Source organism: Polypterus senegalus, chromosome 14, assembly GCF_016835505.1.
Source record: "Polypterus senegalus isolate Bchr_013 chromosome 14, ASM1683550v1, whole genome shotgun sequence".
NCBI classification, from domain to species: domain Eukaryota; kingdom Metazoa; phylum Chordata; class Cladistia; order Polypteriformes; family Polypteridae; genus Polypterus; species Polypterus senegalus.
The window spans coordinates 71,170,300-71,187,068 of record NC_053167.1 but is presented as its reverse complement, the minus strand read 5'-3'; the positions used below and the strand labels follow the sequence as shown (position 1 = coordinate 71,187,068).

Here is a 16,769-nt window from a genome sequence, read left to right as displayed (position 1 = left end):
GCGGCCCCGCGGCCCGGGTTCCAGATCCCGGAAGGGGTAATTCGGAGCGGCACTCCTGCACTGGTTCCTTGAAACTCGGACTTGCCTTCCGTCCATTCCAGCTCTTCGCATTGATGTGAGTTTCTCCTCTCATTTTCGAAACCTTCAGCCTGGTGTCAAATTCCAGCGTCTCCGTCACATGATCCAGCTTCGGCGATCGCTTATAAAACCGAAGAACTCCGATCGAGATACAGGTAGCCGTGTCACAGTAAAGTAGAAATTCCCCTTTGTAGTGTACCTCACGAATTACAAGATACTATCGGCGCAGAGGGTGGCTTGGCTGCTTCCGATTTTTCGCTCCAGCGGAATTTGCTCTCCTTGTTTTCTACAACGTGCGGAAAATTTCTGCACTGGGAGGCCACGCACACACACGGCCACTAAATAAATGGTTTGTAATCGCATCCTGTTGTTCGAGGTGAGTCCTGTAAGCAAATATCCCGCATACACAACGCAGGAGCAGAGTGGGAAACCAGAGCACCCTGTTGCTCACAAATTCTCTCCATGAATAAGAATACCAGGTAGATAACTTGCTCCCCTGCGTTTGGGCTACAGGGCAGGTGCTTTTGACGGGGTGTGGTACTCTGTTTGTTATTGCCGAACGCAAATTTGAGGTTAATCCTACCGACCAGTAACATATTTTTGACATTTTTAAGTATTTAGAAATTATTTATATCATAATGAAAGGCTTTGATTTATTTCAAACAGTAAGAGAAAAATCCAAATATTTAAAGAAAGACAGACATTAAAAAAAAAAAGAATGAAAAAAACTAATTCCAACCATGTGCCATCTTAGCTACCATAAGGGATGCAGCACCTCTCATCCTCATTCATGTTCCTGTAAGGTGGCTCACTGGCTTTGCATTTGCATTGCCATTGCTGAATTTATTTTGGTTGGTGCAGTGTTTAGCACTTCAGGTGGACATCTTCAGCAGACTGGGATGTAATCCTTATCTGTTTTCACCTATGAGTTTTTACTTTCTGTCTGTGTTTTTGTTTTCTTTGAGTTCTACGTGTGTTAGTTTAACTGGTGACTCCAAATTGGCTCCTTACAAACGTGAGAGGTTGTATACCCACTGCTAGACTCGTGGTCCACCCAGGGATGGTTTCTTCCACTTAATGCCGTGGAAATGGGCTCCCTATCCTTGCAACCCTGAATTGTATTAGGTGGGTTGAAAACAGAGTGAATATTTTGTTTTGGGTACTACGAGCCACAGAGGCCTGGGTTGAACTCAAAGGCAAAGTCTAATCCTTCTCACTCAAGCCTATAATAATCATTAGGAAAGCTAATACAAATAAAATAGAACAGCAACAATCCCAATCCCATTTTTCAAATGTCAGATATTTTCAAAACTGCTTAATACAATTCATTGTCACAGGTGGCCAGAGCATTTCCCAGCAGCACTGGTTAAAAGCAGGAACCAGTACTGGATGGGGTGCCAGTCTATCACAGCATCTGCCCACCCATACACATACTGTACAAACACTTGTATGGACTCGGTTTACTGTCATCAGTTAGTCCACTTTTGTTAATCCATTTTTGGGTATGTGGGAAGATTAGTCCTGTAGATAAAGGAGAGTACATCCGTACTCTACACTGGATTCAAATCCAGGATGTTGGATCCATGTGACAGCAGTGCTTACCATTTCATAACACTGCAACCCCATTTTATATTTTCTATCATAATAATACAGAGAGCCCAAGTCAACAACACACAAAATGAATCCTAGATTTGCAGTTTTTGTTGGAAATTGGATGTTATTATAATAATGTTTTGGCAGTTATTTCAGCAGTAGTGACTTCGGCTGGACATTTTTATTATCTGTTGATCAGTTTAGCATTGAGATTTGGAGTAATTTGGCCTGGACTTTTTTCATTTTGTTGGTGTTTTTAATTTTGTTTTGAATGCAAGGTCTTTTGTAGACTTTCTGGAGCCCTCACAATGTACCTTCTCCCTTATGTTTAGGTGCACTGGGACCAAGCCCCCACAATATGCAGCAGGGCTCCAAGCAGTCACTTAGCTTACTCATGTCAAGAAACAGTACTGGTTGTCGCTGCTTGATTACATCTGTAACCAGGCTGGCTTCACTTGGGCTGTGCTTCCTTTAAGCATCAGTTCCACTAAGCTCCTGGAAGGGAAACTAAATTCCCACTAAATACAGAAAGCAACCCTTTTTAGCCATTTGAGGCAAAACAGAACTCCAGACTAATCAGTCTTCTGATTTCAAGGTTGTCTGTTCTTTGCAGTCCCAAACCATCTGAGCCCCACTGCATATCAGGTCACAATATTTCAGTTAAGTTACTGTCAGCTTACTGTATCAGCAGTTCCAAAGAATGAAGTTTCTTATGTGTCATCCATTCTCTTGTAGGATTGTCACATTCTGTTTATCCACACATCCACATGTCTTTTCCCATTCTTAATTTTATTTTCTTCTCTCACTGATGTGCTCCTGCAGATCCTGATCATGCAACTTAGAATTCATTGCTCTTTCAAATTCTGCCAGACACCTGTCTAGGTTCCTGAGGCTTGTATATTCTCATTTCCATGCTAAATGATCAGGAAGAGCTTTTAAAATGTATAGATAGAGAGATAGTCCGGCTACAGACACACACAAAGACCCAGAATGTCCATAACGCACACTTTTATTTATTTTCAATGTCCTGGACACAATACCGTGCTCCAATACTCAACTCCACTCAAACCTTTCTTCTGCCACCTCCACTCCTCACTCGCAACCTTGTCCTCCTCCACCCGACTCTGGCTTCCTTGCTGGAGTGAGGTGGCCTCTTTTATACCGCACCCGAAAGTGCTCCAGATACTCCTCGATCCTGTTCTGTCAGCACTTCCAGGTGAGGCAGAAGTGCTGCAAGGGAATACAGCTCCTCTACTGGTAGCACTACCGGGTGTGGCGGAAGTGCAGGAGACCACAGCTCCGGAACTGTCCAGGCACCCCCTGGTGGTGGCCAAGGGCCCACACAAGGTGGAGCATCTAAACTCCTGTCCTGTGGCCCCAACATGCCCCACGGGGGCTGCCCCCTCGTGTCCCGGGGGAGGTATTGCTGGTGGTATGTCCACACCCCCGGTCCTCTCCTCAAAAGGGCGTCCTGGCTGGGCAGGATCCCCGGCCATCCATCACAATAGATAGATAGATAATGTAACTAAACAAGAACACAAAGAAAGATGGTCTAAATCTTTTCTTGTCGTTTTTTCAATGTGTTTTGACTCTTTATGTAGATTCAGGTCATGGGTTTATGCTCAGAAAAAGTAAGTGTCAGCATTCTCAGCAATTTGACTTGGACTCTACATCTGACATTCAATTTGTATGTATTTAAATGGTCTTGAAGAAAAAGAAAAATTTGACAAGAGAATGCCTTTCAGCTCAACACACATGGAAAAAATGCCTGCTTATTAGTTAGCTGATTGATTTTAATCACTGCACTTCAAATGACATCCTTCATTTGGTAGGTCTACTTTAGACAGTGTATAAGAAAAAGTGATTTATACACTGTCTGAGATACCTAATAAATGTTACAGTGGCATGGTGCCGACTGAAACTTGGTTAAAATCCTGGCCCGATCATTGTCTATGAAGACTTTTTATATTCTTCCTATGTCTCTGTGGAAGATAAAATATACAAACATGGAGTACATCACAGTTTTGCCAATAACCAGTTGTTTTGTAAAGTGACAAGTGTCAAACTGAAATAGATTTCAGACTGTTTTCAATTTAAAATGGGATTGTCTGGACCGTTTATTATCAGATGAACTGACACTGCAGCCTAGATGGAAGATAGTCCTGACCATATTGCTGTGTAAACAACATTTGATTTTAGTGCATTCTGTAAGCATTTTATTGAATGGATCTATTCATTGCTTTGTGGTAAAAGGCACATTTTTCTGATTTAAAGGCTATTTCTTTTGAATTGGAATAACTTTCCAGCCTTTTGGACCTCAAAACTCTTTGTACCCTCAGGCAATACTGAAACATTTTAATATAAATTGCATTTATGAGTTTCAAATGGTTGTGTCATACTTGAAGCTAGTCAGAAACATTAGGCGCAGGGTGGTAGTGATGCCTGCAATGTATCCAGGAACTGATCATCAGTGTCACCAGTCATTAAGACTGAACTATAACAGGTTAAACATTTTATAAGCTAAACACTATGGAGCAAGAGGATATGTTTTTATCTTGAGCTACTTTGTACTCTCCCTTGTGTGCGGTGAAAGACAAAGGCATTTGATCACATTGACATGAGCGTGCTGTTTTGCATAAAACGCCATCTTGTCATGTTGAAGTAATGCATTTTGAAGTAAAACTATTTATAGGCTGTAAATGTGGCTGCCCAGAACACTTGTGAATAAATTATTGTGATCGTGATCGGTTTTCAAAAACGATCATCCAATTTCGGGTCGCGGGTGTGATTGTCATGCTAATGAGTACATGTCTTCAATATTATGAGAATGAAAGAGTTACATACTTATGCTTTATAATAACTGTCCTCAGCCCTCCCCAGCTTTTGAAAATGATCAATTACTTTTGTGAGAAGCTGGTGATCTGCGCTTGCGGGACATGAATATCCAATGCATGACAGAAACAGTTTCAAAGGATTTGAAATGCTGAGACCTAATGCAAATTTTTTTCTAAATAAACATTCTCTCAAGTGCCTTTCTACCCAATAAAGTGGCCATTTGCATGTCCAAAGGATATTACTCATTAAGTGACATCATTAATGTGGTTTAAAACGATATGGAAACAATGAGAAGTATTATCACTCTGTAGATATGAAGTGCAAAGTAAATATTATGTTCCATAAGGCCAGAAAGTTACAAGTGGATTAAAGTTAAAAGCAGCTTTAACCTGAGGTGGCGCAAGCTAGGGAAATGAAAAATGATTACATATAACAATCGTGGAATTTCCACAAAACTAGAATGTGCAGGTGAAATATATACATTTTATTAAATATTTTAATACAACTTTTACATTTTTAGTACTGCTAATGGATGTTTCCTGTCACAAACCCTGTGTCCAGTTAGGCTTTCTGTTATATAGCTTTAATGTTCTATGATTCATTTCTTATCTACCTATAACTTTATGTATAGTTATATAGTTCAGTTCATAAGACACCCAGATCTATGTGCACACTAAGCTCTGATTTCCCACCAAACCCGTTGGTTGAGTGCGCTGGTCACATTGATTCTTGCTTGTGTCACAACTACTTAAAACTCAATAGAGACATGACAAGAGATGTTGTTGAAAGGTACTAAGACTTTCCTTTAATCATGTAGAATCTTTCGCATTGATATTAATGGTTGCACTGTCTTTCCTTCCTCAGAAGTCATGAACTTGGAGGTTGTTTTAGATTCAATGTTAGGAATATTACCAGGTATGCTTTCTTTCAGCTGAAGAATATTTCATGAATCTCTTTGGTGCTTTAGGCATAGTGCAAAACAGATTGCAACACGTACAGAATTCTGTAGCCAGAATTTTAACACACGCTAAGCCTTGGCGACATATAACCACTTCACTGATTTCCTTGCACTACCTGCCTGTTAAATATTGGATTTTGTACATGATTCATCTGTTAATTTATAAGGCTCTTTATGCTAATGTTTCTTTTTCCATGTTACAATAATACAAAAATTTCATACACCTTGCCACAATGTAAGGTCATTTATGCAGTTCTCTGGGGGACCGAGCTTTTAGTTCTGCAGATTATGGAATTCCTTTCTTTTGTATCTTTTACAATCTTCATCAATTGCTATTTTTAAAATAAATCCTTATAGAGAAATTTATATGGAACTTGTGCACATCCTGAGAACATTAAGTGCAAGGTAAGAGTCGTCTCTTGGTAGGACATCAGTTTTTCTGAAAATCACACTCAAATGCAGACCAACGTCCACTCTTTTCAGACGCAGTTAGAGTTGCCACTTCAATAAATATGTACATCTTTGATAGCCAGGAAGACCCTGGGGCACCTGCAAAAGAAAAAAATGATTTTGGGCCAGATATCAAACCTTCTTTCTCTACCATTCTAGTAAATAGTACAGAACCATGAGAACTTGCACCACTAGATTCAGGAGCTCATTTTGTCCTCAAATAGCAAGGCTACACCACAGATCCACTTGTGCTGACAACTGCATGAGTGTAATTAATGTGTGCTCTAATATACACTATGTGGTCCGGTGTTGATTTTATTGTCTATCTCTTGCATTGCATTATTGTCGATAATCCTTTGCAGAAAAACTAAAAATGTCAAGTTAAACTCGAAATTGTTGGGCCTGCTAGCTTTACCAGTGCTCTTTTATTCCCCAATGAGAGAATCAATTTGGATGTGCTTTCATGACAAAGTCAAACAAACTTTTTTATCAAGACCTACCACCAAATGGGTGCTTCAGGAGTTCCAGATTCTCCAGACTTATTGTTCCTTTCCTGGGTGTGCCAAGGACTATCCACACTCTTTTGTTCACAGCATGTTTAAGATCTACCCACAGATATTCAGTGATGATCTACCTTGGTGACTGCAAGGGGCATTACATATTCTTGACCTTGTGCTTCTTGAGGTCCTCTTTTTTTAGATTTCAAAGTGTGTTTTGGATCATTGTCTTGTTGTAGAAGCCATTCTTTTTCATGTTCAGTTTTCGTGACATTCTATGGATTTGTTGATATTTAGTGGAATCCATTTTTCCCTGTATTTGCACAATATTTCATGTGTTGCTACACAATCCTGAATAATAACAGTTTCAGCTCCTCGTGTAATAGTTGGCTAGTTTTTTTTTTTCAAATGCTGTTCCTTTTTCTTTGTGGTTGTGGTCAAAGAGTCCAATGTTAGCTTAACCATCCACAAGGATTGGTGCCAAAATGGCTGTGTCTAATGCAGATGTTGTTTTGCATACTTAAGGCATTGCTTTTTGTAATAATAAAATAATAATAATAATACATTTTATTTGAAAGCGCCTTTCAGAACACTCAAGGACACTGTACACAGTAAAAATAATAATAAAAGTAAGAAAATAAAAAGCAGGCAAAAGAGCAGGTAATTTACAAGATCATAAAACATAAAACAGTTCCAAGATAGGAAAATGGAGAAAGTTATGTGGGATAAGCTATTTTGAATAGGTGAGTTTTTAGTCTAGACTTAAATAGAGAGAAAGAGGTGATGTTTCTTATTTCAGGAGGTAGGGAATTCCAAAGTCGAGGAGCAGAGCAACTGAAAGCCCTGCTCCCCATAGTGGCAAGACGGGGGACAGGGACAGAGAGAGAAAGAGAAGAAGAGGATCTGAGACACCGAGATGGGATGATGATCTGTACCAAATCAGAGAGATATGGAGGAGAGAGATGATGAATAGCCTTAAATGTATACAGAAGTATTTTAAAATGAATGCGATATTTGACCGGAAGCCAATGGAGCTGCTGGAGAACAGGGGTGATGTGGTGAATAGAAGGGGTCCTGGTGATAATACGGGCAGCAGAGTTCTGAACACGTTGAAGCTTATGAATTGATTTTTGAGAAAGACCAAAAAGAAGTGAATTACAATAATCAAGCCGAGAAGTAACAAGGCTGTGAACAAGAATGGCAGTGGCCTGTGGAGTAAGAAAGGAACGAAGACGATTGATGTTACGCAACTGGAAATAAGCTGACCGAGTGACATTATTGATGTGTGAATTAAAAGACTGTCAAGGATGACACCCAAACTTTTCACACATGGGGAAACAGAGACCGGCAAGTTATTGATAGCAATAGAAAAACTATTAGCTCTGGATAATGTTGATTTAGAGCCTACCAGGAGAAGCTCTGATTTATTGCTGTTGAGTTTCAGAAAGTTAGAAGAGAACCATGTATTTAGTTCAACTAAACAGAGAGTGAGGGAGGATGGGGGGAGAGCAGAATCAGGTTTGGTGGACAGATAAAGCTGGGTGTCATCAGCATAACAGTGAAACTGAATATTATATTTACGAAAAATATATCCAAGCAGGAGAAGGTAGATAATGAAAAGAAGGGGCCCCAGGACAGATCCCTGGGGGACGCCAGTGACCAGAGGAAAGGACTGAGAAGTGAATGATTTCAATCGAATAAACTGAGTGCGATCAGACAAGTATGATTTGAACCAAGCTAGAGGAGTATGAGAGAGACCGATTGAGACTAACCTACTAAGTAGAATGGAGTGAGAAATAGTGTCAAAAGCTGCACTCAGATCCAAAAGAATAAGAATGGAAAGTAAACCGGAGTCAGCTGCCATAAGGAGATCATTGGTTATTTTTATAAGTGCTGTTTCAGTGCTATGAAAGGGGCGAAAGCCAGACTGGAACCGTTCATACAGATTATTATTAGTTAAATATGAGTGGATCTGTGCAGCAACTATCTTTTTGAGAATTTTTGAAATGAATGGTAAATTGGAGATAGGACGAAAATTATCAAAATTATTGGGATCTAAACCCGTTTTTTTCAATATTGGGGTGATGGCAGCAACTTTGAAAGAAGTAGGAACAGTTCCAGGAACATGATGAGATCACAGGTCAGGTTTCCTTGTGATGGCTCTTCTTTTAAGGCTATATTCATGTAGTGTAAGTAACACATGGCAGATCAGTGCACCAACATTTTTTTTTCAGCTAAACTTGTATGCAGGTCCCTTGCAGTCATATTTAGGCTTTGCTTTACCTTTCTGCACAGTACACAAGCTGTTCTATGTATCAATTTTATTGGTCTTCAGTTTCCTAATCATTTTCAGTCAGTGGAAATTGCTAGATGAAAGCAATTTGATAACATTTTATGCAATTCCCCTGCTTTAAAGGCATCAGTTAGTTTCAGTTTCAGATTCTCAGTTAGTTGCTTAGAATAGCCCATGGTTGTTGAGTTATGCACAGCATTTGAAGAATCAGAGAATTTATTAAGCTCTGGAACTGTCATTGCTAATGACCATTTTTGACTAAACAAACACCGAATGAGCTAAAACAGCCCAGACTAGCCACCTGGTAAGTTACAAGAGGGTGACCAAAGTGTTTCAAATCCCACCTTTCCTCTTCTATTTTTATTTAACTTTTTTATTTCTTAAAGTAAATCATAATTGTACATTAATACTTTCATGGAAATGCTATCGTTTTAGCCTTCAGTCAAAGTTTTATTCATTATGTTTTATTTCATATGTTCAGATAGGGTTCCACACCAGGCCAGGGGATGGCGGGGTACACTAAACCTTCCTCTATTATATCTGCAGACCCAATACAGGAAATTCTACCTGATTCAGCTTTGACGACGTCACTAGTTTCTGGCCTCAAGAGTGACATCACTTCCGGTTCTGGCCTCAAGAGTGGCATCACTTCCGGTTCGGGCCTCAAGAGTGAAGTCACTTTTGATTCCGGCCCCAAGAAAGATGTCACTTCCATTTTCTGCTCCAAAAAAGAAGTCACTTTCCGGTTTTGGCCTCAAGAGTGACATCACTTCCTTCAAAGACCTTTAAACCTGCCATCTTTGGCTTAACTAACCAGTTCAGTTTTGGACTCCAACCCATGCACATCAATGCTATTCATCAAAACCCTTTTGCAGCCTGGGAAATTATACTAGTGGCTGCCCCAAACCTATTTGAGTGTGTCGAGTCTGATTATTTTCACAATATAAATACTGTATAAATATATATACACTTTATAACTATATAAACTTTAAACAAGCTTCAACATGCTTTTTCTTCAGCAGTGGAGTCTTGTGAAGTGAGCGTGCCTAGAGGCCATGGCGGCTGAGTGCATTACTTACTGTTTTCTTTGAAACAACTGTACCTGGTATTTCCAGGTCTTTCTGAAGCTCTCCGAAAGTGGTCCTTGGTTTTTGGACAACTCTCCTGATTATTCTTTTGACTCCTCTATCAGAAATCTTGCAAGGAGCACTTGGCGTGGCTGGTTTGTGGTGAATTGATGTCTTTTCACTGTTGGATTATGGCCCTAATGGTGCTCACTGGAACATTCAGAAGTTTAGAAATACATCTGTAACCAATGCCATGAGTATGTTTTGCAACAGTAAGGTTATGAGAGAGCTCTTTGCTTTTACCCATCATGAGATGATTCTTGTGTGACACCTTGATAATGAGAAACCTTTTTATAGGCCATCAATTAGGACTAAACCAGCAGATATTAATTTCCTTGATAGGGGCAGGATTGCTTTCTAAATACTGACAGATTTCAGCTGGTTTCTTGGCTTTCCATGCCTTTTTGCACCACCTTTCCTTCATGTGTTCAATATGTTTTCCCTGTGTCATTCCATTTTATTACACATAATTTATGGACTTATTTGTTATGATTTCTTTGTATGCGTGGATTACTCGGGTTGTTACCAACATCTGGTGTAAGTTTCATGTCAATAGCCCCATTAGATAGATATTTACTGAGAAAAATGTGGACACTTTCAATACTTATTTTCCCCGCTGCATATACACACATATACAGTGGTCACTCATGTGCATCCGAGACCTCTGTCAAGGTATGTGATACGAGGTGTAATTGCTAGCTTTCTTCTCTTATGTTCTCCCAGCAGCAATGAGAGACCACCCAACGATGATATCTAGCCCCAGCCCTTCCTGTTCGCTGACTAAAAGGATCCCGGAAGGTGGCGTCATTTGGCCAAATGACTGCCTGTGATATAGAGCTCCTGACACACTGGCTAAACCTATCTTTCTGCTTTTCTGATTCTCCCTTTTTTTTGGCCCACAAGCCTGGGCAACAATGCCAAGACGGACCTTAATTTTTATTTATTTTCCTTATATATTCAATGGGATGACTTGGTTGGCACCCCAAATATTCATCAATTTGTCTGTTATTCCTGCACCCGGCCCCTATATGCACATGCACATCTGGAGTTCACCTTCTGGGCTCATCTGAGGCAAGCACTACCACTCTGGGAGATGAGGTGGTGCTGTCACTGACAATGTCATCTCCTTTTTCTTCTACAGCCCCGTGAAACCACCTAGGGAGGGAAATTGACCCTGCCATTTCTGATCCCTCTGCTAAAAACCTGAACCTGAGGCGCTCTCAGCATGGCTCACCTCCTCGCCTCACCTCCTACTGACTCTGGCTCTATGAGTAGTGGCAGCGGGCTCCTTTTATTCTACACTCCAGAGTACTTCCAGTGGTCTATTAGCGTGGTCCAGAAGCACTTCCAAGTGAGGTGGACACCTGACAAGTAGGGCTCCACAGCCCCTGTAGCACCCCCTGGTGGCACCCACGGAACCCAACAGGACTGTGCCAAACTCCAACTCCCATGTGGGAGTCCAAGGCACCGCTGCAACCCAGGGGAGCTGCAATCTAGCATTCCGATGGAGAAAATGCCCTGTATGTGTTCTAACCCCCAGTCAATCTATTACACAGGCAGTCTGCCACAATATAAATGTATTCAAAAGCTACACATAGAATAAATAAATATATATTACCTTCATCATTCACCTTTTATTTTATCCTGGGAAAATTAGGTAACAGACTGTTATATCAAATGCAGTTTTTGTTGCAAAAATGCATACAAGTAAATATTTTTTACCTCTTTATAAACCAGTAGATTTTCTTTCAAAAACTAAAGTGGTAACAGTGGCTGTAAAGATGATAATTATCTAATACTTCACCTTAGAACACAAAAATGCTGAATGCTCCAAATACTTTAAAATCACGAATTAAAATCTATAATCGGATAGTGTATTTCTTATTTCAAGAGTTGTGTCCTACTATAGAAATAAACTCTAGTGAGATTGTATTTCATTTTGCGTGTCAGTAAACAGATATGAATGTCACATGTGAAGGGTTTTGGTTACCTCCTCAATATGACAACTGTTTAATAAAATCCATCCACACAAGTTTTCAATGTAGTACTATTGGTATTTAGGTGAAGGAACAGACTGAGTAGGTTAATCTTTTATAATGTAAGATTTTGGCACAGCAGATCCCAATATCAAGTGCTGTTCACTGGAGCACATAACAGTTCTTTATAATTGCAGAGGGGTTTAAAAAAAGGAAAAATGGAAGTATATCACAAGCACCATGAAATCATACAGTATCTGATATTTTGTATGGCAAATAGTTCAAATTGTCATGGTGCTAAGCTCCACGTTTATTAGGACATTTTAAAGGCGGATTTTGTGGGGCTGTCCTAGCTTATCACGAAAGCTGGTTTGTCATCTCTTTACAACATACCGATAATGCATTAACAGATGAATATTCTACTATACTATAAAGCATTTTTGTACCAAACATGGCATGCTAAAAATTACATGTACAGTATGTATTGCTTCGATGTTAAATTATTAAAAGGTAGATTTTATACAGCTATAATACACCATTTACAATGCCAACATGTGGTACCCACATTGAGCTTAGCATTTCTTGGACCATATTTCTTTCAATACTTTTAACACACTGCACGTGGCACAAATTATATATTGAGTCTGAAAAGTGTAGCACAATAGGCTTAGATGTAGAAAAACTTAAAAAAAAAAAAAAAAAAAAAAGGTTTCCAGGCATTCTTAGTGCAGTGATGGTGATAAAACACATACAGAGAGAATGTAAGCAAAGTGCAGAAAAAGTTGCATAACAGTAAGGGGGCGTGAGTTATCAAAATACCAGAGGAACGGGTGGAGCTACATTTATCATAACATAAAAATGCATCATTGATTGTTCATTTTTGTACTGTTGTAAGAATGATGGTTTAGGTGATCTTTCATGGTGGACAGAGTTTGGATTTCAGTTTTAATTGAGTAGAATATTTGTTAGGTTAAGTGGAACGAGAGAGGCCAACAATAATATTTGCCTCAGGCAAATATTCCACTAGTAGTAATGCCATTTCATGTAAATATTATTACATTTCATTACTTAAACAGTGAAAGACAAATGCGTTTACTTTGCTGATGTGGCTCTGTAGAGGGTAGTAAAAAGTGTGAGAAAAAGGAAACATGTAGTATGACTCACTGAATAAGAATTATGTGTAAAAAAGCCAGAATGAAAAAGTGAGCAAATCCATTTCTTTTTTATTTTTTTGTTTAAGCATAAAGAATGGTTTTGAAGATCATGCCTGTTTTTTGGAAGATGGAACTTCAGAATGTAATCTCATGTCAGAAAAGGCCTGCATGTGGTGACTACCAGCATGGTCAGAAATTCAGACAGAATCTGTCCTCTGCAGTACCAAGGTCAGCGCCTCTTCAGCTATTGGAACAGTCCAACTAGAATGCTTCATTTTAAGGTATGATACAATACTGTTAAAGAAGGATTGAAATAAATACAAGAGAACCATGGAAAGATCTCAATGAGACCATTTAGAGCCTTTTAATTATTGCATTGCTGTTATCAAATTACTGCTGTAGTAAGCCTTTGGTCATGGTTGTTGTTAGCTGTGTGCCAAAGATTAGGAAAAATCAAATATTGCAAAAAAAAAATAAATGCTATGCCATGGTATTGAGATATTTTGGTCATTTGATGTAGTAACTGTTCTTTTATCTTCAGCCAAGTTAGACATTTTCTTTCCTTTTAGTAATTTTGGTCTGCATTTCAGGGGCAGTTATTATTTGTTATATTTTCCTTAAGACAAATATCTATCTATCTATCTACACTATAGATTACTGTATTGGTATGGACTTGAATTATCAGTAAAGGACTTCCCATTGACCACAACCAACTATTTATGTGCAAATTGACAAAAGTTCTTGCTGTCCTTGACCATGCCCTAGGGTTGTTCTAAGGTCTCACTCTGGTGCTCCTACTTTTTTAAGATTTAAAATGAGGTTATAGTTTCATGTTGAAAGTGGGGAGAACATGGATGAGGTTGGTAACAGCGAATACCCCTTCTGCTTCATGTCTAACTCCGCAATCTAATGTATTTATACTTTTTTAAATATCCAGGGGCCTCATGTATAAACGGTGCGTATTAAAAAAAATGTGGTGTACGCCTGTTTCCACGCACACATCACGATGTATAAAAACTAAACTTTGCGAAAGCCATGCATATTCTCACGGCAGCTCAGTCCATTGCATATGCAAGTTTTCAGCTCAGTTTTGAAAACTGGCAGCACTAAGCCGTGCTACTGCAAAGCAGTGCTACTGTTCCAGTGTGGTTTCCCATTATTTTTTAGATTCCCGGACATGGCTTTATCAAATGCACTGACATTAACCGCATATTGTTTATTATTTTAAGGCATCTGATTGTAATCAACCTGTAACAATACAATGGTCCATGGAATGGCCGAACTGTTCCAAATACCATAGCTGCTTTAGTGTTGTTACTCTCAGTGCACCACAGTATTTTAACCCACAGTATCTCAGTGTGGAATTCACAGCTCTACAGCAGCTGATTGGAAAGAGGATCATCGGGATACAGCATTTAGCACACGCTGCTTCAGCCATGCGCACAAAGTCTATTTGACTGGCTTCTATACGGCCAATGCTTCAGAGCCTTTCCTGTAAGGACCTTGCGGTCCAGAAACAGATTTATCCCAAAAGCTATAAACTGCACTCAATCAGTCCATCAGGTGTTCCTGCTAGAACGGTTTGTACTTACAGTATAAGTATAATCACCTCACTGTAAGCTTGCACTACAGTTGTAATATTGCACAACCTGAGCCACTTATACTTTCATATTGTATACTTTTCATTGTTTTTTATTATATTATTATTATTACTGTTATTTTATCATTTTATAGGAAAATAAGTTTATGGAGTATTTGCATATTGAATCTCATATTACCATACAATAACAATAAAGGAATTCAATTCAACTTAATAGAAGATAGTGCGTATTTATATATGATGACGACTGGTTTCTAAGTCGATTTAGATTTCCAGGCACTATCTTCTTGGAGCTCTTTGTATCATTTTTAAGATGAAATGCAGTAAAGGATACATTATGCAGATACATTTTTAACCTAATTTAAATAATGTATACGGTTAATAATTAAACTTGTGGGCATGGTGACGCAGTGGTAGCGATGAGTTTTGACCCCGTTCAGGGATTGTTCCTGCCTCTCGCTGTCTGCTTGCTGGGACTGGTACGACCCTGGATGGATAGATGGATGGAATAATTAAACATGTACTACAACGATATTTCAATGTTCCTTAAAAGTTTTGAAGAATCGGCGTTCTAAGCTTAGAGTTGATTTTACATTTATTAAAGAACTTATTGTGTGGTGATTGGTACTTGAGAAAGAAAATACTCTTTGTCTATATTTTGCTTTTTATTTTGTTTTGTTTAATGTTATTTATCCTTTTTGCACACAAAGAAGGTCATTATAACCCTTTTGTTTGTTTGTCTATTTGTTTGTTTGTCAATCATTTAAAAACAGCTGAACTGATTTTCATAAAATTTTGCCTGTAGGTTTCTGTTGGTCCAACTTAAATTACAGGCTAGACAGCAATTCAAAAATGTCATAAAAAAGCATGGCTGTATTGGGACAAAAACATCACTTCAAAATGGTAAAATTCAAGTAAATTATCATGCATTTTACTTCATGTTCATTCAACGTAACATCTAGACTTAAAGTTCTTTTAAAACTTCAATTGAGAATGAGGTATGGGCTCAAAATCAAAACCATGTCATCTCACCAAAATGGTTCAAGTGATGGTAATGCATTTGGCAAATTGTTTCGGTTTAGTCCTTCATACAGGAAAACAATGGCAAGGAATGAGTGTGGTGTGATGGGGGATCAACACAAAAAATGTCTATCTTAAAGACTTAAAGACAACCATATCTAGTTTAATAACATTTTGGTTTTCATTATTGATCATGGAATTTCATTAATTTCACTGGGGAGTCGTAATGTAAAAGGCCAACACCATAAAAACTCCTCATTGCTCTAAAACAGCTGAAGAGTTGTTCATGAAATTTTGCATGTATATTATAGGTAACTCAACTTAACATACAAAGCTAGTTGAGTTTTAAAACGTTTATCATGAATAAAGTTCAACAGAGGGATCAACACATAAACCAATAGTATTGCCCAGCTTACATGCCATACCAATGATTTAATTATTCTACAGTCTATCCAGTTTATTAATGTGGGATCTGTTTGTGAATCCCCAATAAACCCAGAAATATGAAGAAGAAGCAGTCATGGTTCCATCTCAGTAATTAGTTACCATAATTATGGAATCCGATTATACATAAAAACAACAAACCTTTGACTAATTAAAGCAGAGAACTTGAGAGTGATGTAGATGATGGATGGGACACTTACATTTCAGCCAGCAATGAAAAAAGGTTTGACGTTTAAAAAGCACATACATATTTGTTTTCTTAATTAGCAAGTTTTACTAATATACCCAGGCAATACCAGGTACTCTGGCTAATTAGACAGACAATTATAAATGATAGTTTGTTTAAAAAGATGATAAGGGTGACTTGGACTCAACAGGTGCAAACCAGACACAAGACCCAGTGTGAGATTCCAGTAAATTGCAGGAGACCTTCTCATACCCACAGCCAGGCATATTTAGATTCAGAAATTGACCTGAAGGCTTTTGATCTTTAGGAGAAAGACAGTGTTATAAGTACACTAGGAAACATGAAAACTGGACATAGAAAGAACAGAAGTGAATACTGACTGACAGAAAAGTTACCTGCTATATCAGCATGTTGCTATTTACCATGTGAGAAGCCCACAGTGCAGGAGTGAGTGAGGTCATTCAAGGTTCAGGTCCCAGGAGTTTGGTCAAGCAACTACAAAAAGGGAGTCTTAAAATGGCCTGGCGCCACCTGGGGGGGCCAGGGGTACTGGGAGA

The 16,769-nt window shown here is 38.8% G+C and overlaps 1 long non-coding RNA gene across 1 annotated transcript in view; it reads left to right on the top strand.

Annotated features, from left to right (window-relative positions):
- The first annotated feature begins 30 nt into the window (after positions 1–30).
- Positions 31–16,769, top strand: part of LOC120514936 — a 62,048-nt gene continuing 45,309 nt past the window's right edge. Inside the window, exons 1-2 of the long non-coding RNA XR_005630547.1 lie at positions 31–115; positions 13,048–13,242. This is a non-coding gene — a long non-coding RNA (uncharacterized LOC120514936). The remainder of the gene's footprint in view (positions 116–13,047; positions 13,243–16,769) is intronic.